The following is an 11008-nucleotide window of genomic DNA, read 5'->3' on the forward strand; positions in this document are numbered from 1 at the left end:
TGAAGATCATTCTTTCTCCTAGTGTTGTAGACATGTACACTGCTATTACTTTTGAATTCGTTTGGATTGTTAATAACAAATTTCATAAGTGAATATACATATTGTGAGGCTAAAGTGAAGATTCCTAGCTCTTTAAATGAGTGTCTGCAAGATGATCTTGGATTTGCTCCAGCAATTATTCTGATTACACGCTTTTGTGCAATGAACACTCTTTTACTCAATGACGAGTTACCTCAGAATATGATGCCATACGAAAGCAGAGAATGAAAATAGGCGTGGTAAGCTAATTTACTGAGACGTATACTGCCAATATTTGCAATGACCCTTATAGCATAAGTAGCTGAACTAAAACGAGAATGAAAATAGGTGTGGTAAGCCAATTTACTGAGATGTATATCGCCAAAATTTGCAATGACCCTTTCAGCATAAGTAACTGAACTCAAACGTTTCAGCAGATCTTCAGTATGTTTTTTGCAGTTCAACCTCTCATCAACGCATACACCTAGAAATTTGGAATATTCTACCTTTGCTACTGATTTCTGGTTGAAGTCTATATTTATTAATGGTGTCATTCCATTTACTGTGTGGAACTGTATATACTGTATTTTGTCAAAGTTTAATGAGAGCCCATTTGCAGTGAAACACTTAATGATTTTCTGAAAAACGTCATTTACAATTTCATCAGTTAATTCTTGTCTGTTGGGTGTGATACCTATACTTGTATGGTCGGCAAAAAGTACCAGCTTTGCATCTTCGTGAATATAGAATGGCAAGTCATTAATATATATTAAGAACAGCAGAGGACCCAAGACCAAACCTTGCGGCACCCCATCCTTGATTGTTCCCCAGTTTGAGAAATCACCAGTTTTTAGCATATTATGTAAACTGCTTATTTCAAATTTCTGCACTCTTCCAGTTAGGTATGATTCAAACCATTTGAGCGCTGTCCCATTCATACCACAGTACGTGAGCTTATCTAGAAGTATTCCATGGTTTACACAATCAAAATCCTTTGACAGATGACAAAAAATCTCAACGGGTGTCTTCCAGTTACTCAAAGCATTTAATATTTCATTAGAGAAAGTATATATAGCATTTTCTGTTGAAAAACCTTTTGTGGAAACCAAACTGACATTTTGTTAAAGCTTTATTTTTACAAAAGTGTGAAGCTACTGTACAATACATTACTTTTTCAAGAATTTTGGATGGATCAGTCAGAAGAGAGATTGGGTGGTAGTTGTTGATATCATACATATCCGCTTTTTTATGCAGTGGTTTAACAATGGCATACTTCAGTCTATCTGGGAAAATACCCTGCTTCAGAGAGCTATTACAAATGTGGCTAAGAATCCCACTTATCTTTTGGGAACAAGCTTTTATTATACTGCTGGAAATGCCACCAATTCAGGTGAGCTTTTATTCTTGAGAGAGTTTACTATCTTCCTAATTTCGGAAGGAGAGGTGGGTGGAATTTCAATTGTATCAAATTGTGTGGGTAAGGCCTCTTCCATCAACTGGCTAGCATTTTTTAATGAACATCTATATTCTATTTTCTCTACAACATTTAAAAATGATTATTCAAAATGTTTTCGACTTCTGGCTAGTTGCTTTTCATGTTTCCATTCACTTTGATGGTAATAATATCACCCTGTACTCTTGGTTGTCTTGTCTCCCTTGTAATAATAATCCAAACTGTTTTGATTTTGTTATCAGAGGTATTAATCTCAGACATGATGCACATGCTTCTGGACTTTGTAATAACCTTTCTTAATGTAGCACAGTAGTTTTTATAATATTTGGCTATTTCTGGCTCATTACTCTTTCTTGTTGTTAGATACAGTCCCTTTTGTGGTTACAAGGCATTTTTATTCCTTTAGTAAGTCAAGGTTCTTTGCATGGTTTCTTCTAATTAGATTTAACTACTTTCTTAGGGAAACAGTTTTCAAATTCTCTTACAAGTGTATCATGAAATTAGTTATATTTTAAATTAACATCGTGTTCCTTGTACACTTCATCCCAGTCCAACAGCTGAAGATTTTCCCTGAAATTTCTAATTGTTGAGTCAGTAATTGAAGGCACAACTTTGGAGGGTAGTTTTGAATTACTGAATGGAGCTATGTCACGTACTGTAAAAATCTAAGCACCATGATTAGAAAGGCCATTCTCAACAGGACAAGAATTTACGTGCTTAAACTAATCTTGGTCTATGAAAGTGTTATCTATCAATGTGCTGTTGTCCTTTACTACCCGAGTAGAAAATAAATGACAGATGTCAAACTGAAAGAACCGAGAAAGACTCCCAGGTCATTCTTCCTATTACACTCTTTCAGTGAATCAACATTGCAGTCCCCACAAATAATAATTAGCTTTCCCCTATCTGACAGATAGGCATCCAACTTTTCCAGGGATAAATGAAAGTTTCCTGAAGGGGACCTATATACTGTTACAATTATAAAAGAGCCTTCCTTCAGTTTAAGTTGACAGGCACATGCTTCTATATGTTGCGCTAGACAATTTTTTTTTTGTGTCTAAGCTTTTTACACAGTGATAACTTTTGATGTATATGGCAACTCCTCCTGTCGCCTTATTCTCTATACTCAAATGTGCAGCTAGTTTATAACCACTGATATTTACCTTTTCCATATCAGACACAATGTGATGCTCAGACAGGCATTGTATATCTATTACATTATCAGATTCAATGTCATCTAAACAAACTGGGAGCTCTTCTACTTTATTCTTCAATCCCGGAATATTTTGGTGAAAAATGGTAACGTTATTTTTTACTTTACTTTCTTGAAAATCTACTTTTTTCTTTAATCCACCAATATTTGGTTAAATATGATAACATTATTATTTACTTTACTGTTGTGAGAATCTTGTGAGTTTTGGACCTCTTTAGCACCTGCCTGCCTGAACTTCTCATTGGACACTGATATTAGTCTAAAAAAGAGGTACATCCATGAGTACTAGTGCCCTCCTTATAGATTTCGCTAACAACCCTGCCAGTTTACCTTTCCCTTTCCTATTGAAGTATAGGCCATGCCTTGTGAAATCGCTCCTATCAATAGCCTCGACATGAACCAATTCAATGTCTGACAGAGTGGCTACCCTACGCAGCTGATCCAACTCCATATTTACCCCCCTGACAGAGCGGTTCAACTGGGGATGATCATGCCACACGAAAGCAGGCGCCAACTCAACATTGGTATGGGTCATTGCAGAGGCTATTTTCACCATGTCACACTCAGTACTGTAGCCCTGATCCCTACCAATACTGTTTCCTACTCCACCCACTATCATCACATGATGCAGCTTTGAGAAACCGTTGCACAAAGAACCTATATCCTCTACCGCCTGGCTAAGACATGCACTTAGCTTGAAAAAGTTTGTGAGCTGGTACCTCTAGCCTAACGTTTTCTGCAAAATCTGGCCCACACCTCTTCCATGGTTGCTACCTAGCAACATAACTTTCCTTTTACTTTCTACTTTTTTTGAAACAGTTGGTTTCCTAGTGAGATTCTGTTGTATCTTAACTACATCTACTTCTACTGGGGCCTCTTCCTTACTTAAATGTGGTAGCAAGGCAAATCTATTGGTTGTTCTAATAAGTGAAACAAGTATTAGTGGCAGTGGTGTTGAGAAACAGCTGAAATCGTTAAAATTGAAGAAAGCTCCAGTGCCTGACGGTATCTCTATCAGATTCTATACCCAATTCACAGATACGTTAGCCTCTCTGTTAACTAATATCTATTGTAGGTCCCTCAAACAAAAAAAATGTCCCCAGTAGTTGGAAGACAGTAAAGGTCACACCTGTCTACAAGAAGAGTAACAGAAACTGCCCAGTATCCTTGACATCCATTTGTTGTAGAATCTTAGAATATATTCTCTCACAGAATGAGCTCCTCTATGTCAGCAAGCATGGATTTAAAAAACATAGACCATGTGAAACCCAACTCACACTTTTCTCACATGACATCCTGAAAGCCATGGATCAAGGCAGTCAGATGGATGCAGTATTTCTTCATTTCCAGGAAAGCGTTTGACTCAGTAAAACGCCTGCACTTATAAAAAATATGATCACTTCGGATGTCAAACAAAGTGTGTGGCTGGGGATTCCTTGATAGGTAGGATGCAGCATGTTATGTTGGCCAAAGAGGCAACGACAGATGTAGATACAACTTTGGGGATTCTTTCAGTTCATATTGTACATTAATTATCTTGCTGACAATATTAATAGTAAATTCAGACTTTTGCAGCTGCTGCAGTCATCTACAATAAAATACAGTCCAATCGAAGCTGTACAATTGTATTCATGAATATAATATTAGTGAGTCACAGCTGGAACCTGTAAACTAATAGAAATGCTTGAGTGAAACACTTAATAGGGACATGAAGTTGAACAATCACATAGACTCAGCCTTGGGAAAAGCAGATAGCAGACTTAATTTTATTGGTACAATATTAGTGATGTGGAATCAGTCTACAAAGGAGAGTGCTTAAAAATCACTTGTGTGATCCATCCTAGAATATTCCTCAAGTGTGTGGGGCCTTCACCAGATAGGACTGTAGGCTATATTTAACATAGAAATAGAAGTGCAGCATGGAAGGTCACAGGTTGTTTAAGCCATGGGAGCGTGTCACTGAGATATTGAAAGAACTAAACTGGCAGACTTTTGAAGATAGTTGAAATCTATCCCAGGAAAGTTTACTAACAAAGTTTTAAGAACCGGCTTTAAATGATGAGCCCAGGTATCTAATACAACCATTTCATGTCACTCCCATAGTGCTTGTGAGGATAAGATTAGATTAATTACAACATGTACATAGGCATTTAAACAATCATTCTTCCCAAGCTCGATATGTGAACGGAGTGGGAATAAACCATAATAACTGGTACATTTGAGGACATATCTTCTGCCATGGACTTCACATTGTTTCACAGAATACAGATGTAGTTGTAGTAGATGTAGATATCTATTAATGTATATTAATGTAGGATGAGAACACCCTTCACCTTCATTATTGTTTAGGTTTATGCTGGGGACACTTTCAGTGAGGTGTCTGAATGTCTGTTGGTTTCATGTCCCATGCATCATTTGCATGATATGTTGTGATAATGGCCAACAGGCAATTTCACATTGACACCACAAATTACTTTGTAAATGTGGCTGCATGATAAATATTTATAAGGTTTTTTTTTAAAATATAGACAGATGTTAGTTAATAACTACTACCCACTACCTATAACACATTACAATAATAGAAATTCTTCTATGGAATAGAATGAATTGTCAAGAAGAAACTTTTAAGTTTGTTTTCAAATTTTACTTTGATGTCTCCCAGACATTTTATATTAGTGACTAAGTTATCAAAAATTTTGGTTGCAGCAGTGCTTTTTTTGCTAAAGACAACCTTAATGTGGAGTAACGAATGTCTGCTTTCTTTCTGATATTGTAATTATGAACACCATTATTCCTTTTGAGCTGCAGTGGATTGTTTACAACAAACTTCACGAGGAAACTTTGAAATGGAGGTAAGAAGGAAATGACAACTATTTTTGACAAGTCAGGTAAACTGTTGGTGAATCCTGCTGTTGCCTTGGGAAGATGGCGGGAATATTTTGAAGAGTTGCTCAATGTATGTGAAAATATGATCAGTAAGGTTTCAGATTTCGATGTACAATGGGATAGGAATGATGATGGAAATAGGATCACATTTGAGGAAGTGGAGAAAATGGTCAATAGATTGCAGAGCAATAAAGTGGCTGGGGTGGGTGAAATTAAGTCGGAACTCATCAAATACAGTGGAATATGAGGTCTTAAATGGCTACACAGGGTAATTGAAATGGTGTGGGAGCCTGGACAGGTTCCTTCAGACAGGACGAAAGCAATAATCATACCAATCTTTAAACATGGAAACAGAAAAGATTGTAACAACTACAGAGGTATCTCTTTAATCAGTGTTGTGGGTAAAATCTTCTCAGGTATTGTTGAAAGGAAAGTGCGAGTATTAGTTGAGGACCAATTGGATGAAAATCAGTGTGGGTTTAGGCCTCTTAGAGGTTGTCAGGACCAGATCATTAGCTTATGACAAATAATGGAGAAGTGTTACGAGTGGAACAGGGAATTGTATCTATGCTTTACAGATCTAGAAAAGGCATATGACCGGGTTCCTAGGACGAAGTTATTGTCTGTTCTACGAGATTATGGAATAGGAGGCAAACTTTTGTAAGCAATTAAAGGTCTTTACATAGATAGTCAGGCAGCAGTTAGAGTTGACAGCAAATTGAGTTCATGGTTCAGAGTAGTTTCAGGGGTAAGACAAAACTGCAACCTGTCTCCACAGTTGTTCATATTATTATGGATTATTGAAAACAATAGACTGGCTGGGTGAGATTAAGATATGTGAACACAAAATAAGCAGTCTTGCATATGCAGATGACTTAGTTGTGATGGCAGATTCGATTGAAAGTTTGCAAAGTAATATTTCAGAGCTAGATCAGTAATGTAAGGACTATGGTATGAAGATAGCATCTCCAAAACGAAATTAATGTCAGTGGGAAAGAAATATAAACGGATTGAGTGCCAAATAGGAGGAAGTAAGTTAGAACAGGTGGACGGTTTCAAGTACTTAGGATGCATATTCTTACAGGATGGCAACATAGTGAAAGAACTGGAAGCGAGGTGTAGCAAAGCTAATGCAGTGAGCGCAGCTATGATCTACTCTCTTCTGCAAGAAGGAAGCCAGTACCAAGACTAAGTTATCTGTGCACCGTTCAATCTTTCGACCAACTTTGTTGTATGGGAGCGAAAGCTGGGTGGATTCAGGTTACCTTATCAACAAGGTTGAGGTTACCGATATGAAAGTAGCTAGGATGATTGCAGGTACTAGTACATGGGAACAGCGGCAGGAGGGTGTCCATAATGAGGAAATCAAAGAAAAACTGGTAATGAACTCTATAGATATAGCAGTCAGGGCGAACAGGCTTAGGTGGTGGGGTCATGTTACACGCATGGGAGAAGCAAGGTTACCCAAGAGACTCATGGGTTCAGCAGTAGAGGGTAGGAGGAGTCGGGGTACACCAAGGAGAAGGTACCTGGATTCGGTTAAGAATGATTTTGAAGTAATAGGTTTAACATCGGAAGAGGCACCAATGTTAGCACTGAATAGGGGACCATTGCGGAATTCTATAAGGATGACTATGCTGCAGACTAAAGGCTGAAAGGCATAATCAGTCTTAAATGATGATTATGATGATGATGAATGTGAAGCAGTAGTCAGAATGTCCAACCGCTTAAGCAGATGTCTACAAGATGATCGTGAGTGAACACCATATATTATTCTTACAGCACATTTTTGAGCACTGAAGCCTTTCTTTTTTAAAGATGGGTTGACTCAGAACATTGTTCCCTATGACTTTATCGAATGAAAATATGCAAAATATATCAACTTACTGATTTGTCTCTCCCCAAGATCTGCAATGATTCTAAGTGAAAATGGTGTAAAACTAAATTGTTTTAGGCATTCCAAAACGTTTAAATTCTCATCAATATGGACACCTAGGAATTTTGAAGTTAACGCACTATTTCTTATTTCCTCACTATGTGTTACACTTATCATTGGTATTGTACACTTCAATGTGCAGAACTGACAGGACTGCTGTTGTTCTGGATATACATAAATGATTTGGCGGACAGCATAGGCAGCATTCTGCAGTTGTTTGCTGATGATGCTGTAGTGTACAGTAAGATGTCGAAGTTGAGTGACTGTAGGAAGATACAAGACGACTTAGAAAAAGTTTCCGCTTGCCGGGATGAATGGTAGCGTGTCCTAAATGTGGGAAAAATGTAAGTTAACGCGGATGAATAGGAAGATCAAACCTGTAATACTCGGATACAGTATTACTAGTATTCTGCTTGACACAGCCAAGCCATTTAATTATCTGGGAGAAACGTTGCAGAGCAATATGAGGTGGAATGAGCACGTGAGAACTTTGGAAGGGAAGGCGAATTGTCGACTTCGGTTTATTGGGAGACTTTTAGGAAAGAGTGGTTCGCCTGTAAAGGAGGCCGCTTATAGTACGCTGGTGCGGCCTGTTCTTGAGTATTGCTCGAGTGTTTGGGATCTGTACCAGATCGGATTGAAGGAAGACATCGAAGATTAGATTAGTTTTTCGTTCCATAGATCCGTGTTGAGGAGATCCTCGTGGATGTGGAACATGCCACCTTTTTTTTTATTTTTTATTTTTTTTAAGCTGGTGGTGGTGGTGGTGGTGGGTAGTGTTTAACGTCCCATCGACAACGAGGTCATTAGAGATGGAGCGCAAGCTTGGGTTAGGGAAGGATTGGGAAGGAAATCGGCCGTGCCCTTTCAAAGGAACCATCCCGGCATTTGCCTGAAACGATTTAGGGAAATCACGGAAAACCTAAATCAGGCTGGCCGGAGACGGGATTGAACCGTCGTCCTCACGAATGCGAGTCCAGTGTGCTAACCACTGCGCCACCTCGCTCGGTTTTTTTAAGCTGAAATAACAATACTAATAGTATTAATATATACAACGCATCATTTGTTTCTATTAAAAAATTCGTCAATGGAGTAGAAGGAGTTGGCCACTAGTAAGTCTTTCAGGCTCCTTTTAAACTGATCTCTATTTGTAACTAAATTTTTTATGTTTGCTGGCAAATTATTGAAGATGAGTGTTCCTGAGTAGTAGACCCCTTTTTAACTAAAGTAAGTGCTTTTAAGTCCTTGTGCAGATCACTTTTGTTCCTGGTATTGTATGTATGAACTGAGCTGTTTGTTGGAAAAAGAGATATATTATTTAGGACAAATTTCATTAAGGAGTAAATATACTAAGAGGCAGTAGTTAGTATACCCAGTTCTTTGAAGAGGATTCTACAAGACATCCGTGAGTTTACTCCACAAATAATATGTATTACACGCTTTTGTACTCTGAAAACTTTTGTTTGACTTGAAGAGTTACCCCAAAATATTATACCATATGACATTATGGAATGAAAGTAGGCAAAGTATGCAAGCTTTTTCACTTTTATGTCGCCTATGTCTGCTAACACTCTAATTGCAAATACAGATTTGTTAAGGCGTTTTTGCAGTTCTGTGGTGTGCTCCTCACAACTGAATTTATTATCAAGTTGTAACCCCAGGAATTTAAGACTGTCAAACTCTTCTATCTGCTCTTCTTCGTACTTTATGCTTGTGCTGGGTGGAAACTTCTTACAGGTTCTGAATTGCATATAGTGAGTGTTTTCGAAGTTTAATTTCAGTGAGTTGGCTTTAAACCATTTATTAATATCCATGAAAATATCATTAGCAGATCTTTCTAGAACTACACTCAACATACTATTTATTGCAATACTTGTGTCATCTGCAAACAAAACGAATTCTGCTTTTGGCAGTGTAACTGATGAAAGATCATTAATGTACACAAAAAAAAGCAATGGCCGTAAGATGGAGCCTTGTGGGACACCACAAGTAATTCCGCTGCTAGATTTGTTACCAGTAGGTCTGAACAACACGTAAGTGTTATGGAGATGCTTCGGGAACTCAAATGGGAACCCCTGGAGTGAAGGCGATGAGCTTTTCAAGAAACACTACTGTCAAAATTTAGAGAATCAGAATCTGAAGTTGGCTGCCGAATGATTCTACTCCCGCCAACATGCACTGCACATAACGACAAGGAAGATGAGATACGAGAAATTAAGGCTCATTTTGAGGCATACATACAGTCGTTTTCCCTTGTTCTGTTTGTGAGTGGAACATGAATTAGTAGCAGTACAAGCCACCATTTGCCAATTACCATCTGGTAGCTAGCGGAGTATCTCTGTGCATGTAGATGAAGGTCACAGGAAGTACAAACCAGCACCATTTTATTATTTAATGCTTGTAAAATTTTGTGAATGAACATTTAAATGGCATTATCTGTAGAGCAACTCTTCTGAAGCCCAAACTGTGATTTGCTGAGGGTATTATTGTTAGTAAGGTGAAATACTATTCTGGACTACATCACATTCATAAAGATTTTGGCAATGATGTCAGCAGTGACACAGGTCAGTACTTACTGACATCTCTACTATCGCCTTTTTGAAGAGTGATTTAAGAATGGCGTATTTCACTCTCTCTATAAAAATTCCATGGGTTAGTAATGCATTACATATTTCAGATAAGACTGGGCTTGTTATACGGGATTAAATCTTCAGTACTCTATTGGAAACACCATCGAAACCTGATGAGCTTTTATTATTAAGACAATGTGCAATTTTCTTAATTTCAGAAGGAGGTGTCAGTGATACATTCTTATGATTGAATTTTATGAGAGTTTCTTTTTCTAGATACATCTGTTCTAGTCCATGTACCTTGACGTGCTGCTGTGATTTTCTCTTGAACTGTTTGTCCCTTCACTTTGTACTGTATTTAAGAAATGGTTCATCTACATCTACATGATACTCTGGAAATCACACTTAAGTGCCTGACTGAGGGTTCATCGAACCATTTTCACAATAATTCTCTATTATTCCACCCTTGAAAAAAGCGCAAAAAAATGAATACCTGTATCTTTCCATGCAAGCTCTGATTTACCTTATTTTATTATGATGATCCTTTCTCCCCATGTAGGTCGGCGTCAACAAAATATTTTCGCATTCGGAGGAGAAAGATTGTGATGGAAATTTCGTTAGAAGATTCCACTGCAACGATGAACGAATTTTGTTTTAATGGTGCCCATGCCAAATCCTGTATCATTCTGTGACACTGCTTGAAGGTCTCTCGGGCATGCAGCCGGTTTCACTGCTCGTTGTAGAACGAATTTTCGACGGCTTAAAGTGCCATCATCATCAAGTTACTCCTGTTGACTGACGTCCTAGGCCAGGGGGGGGGGGGGTTGTGTGGTATATATACCTGTCGCCCCTCGCCTCCACTGACTCCGCATATCCAGCGAATCCTTGGGTGGAACTCTCGTGAAAAGTGATACAACATCGAAACTGACCAT

Source organism: Schistocerca gregaria, chromosome X (assembly GCF_023897955.1).
Source record: "Schistocerca gregaria isolate iqSchGreg1 chromosome X, iqSchGreg1.2, whole genome shotgun sequence".
NCBI lineage: Eukaryota > Metazoa > Arthropoda > Insecta > Orthoptera > Acrididae > Schistocerca > Schistocerca gregaria.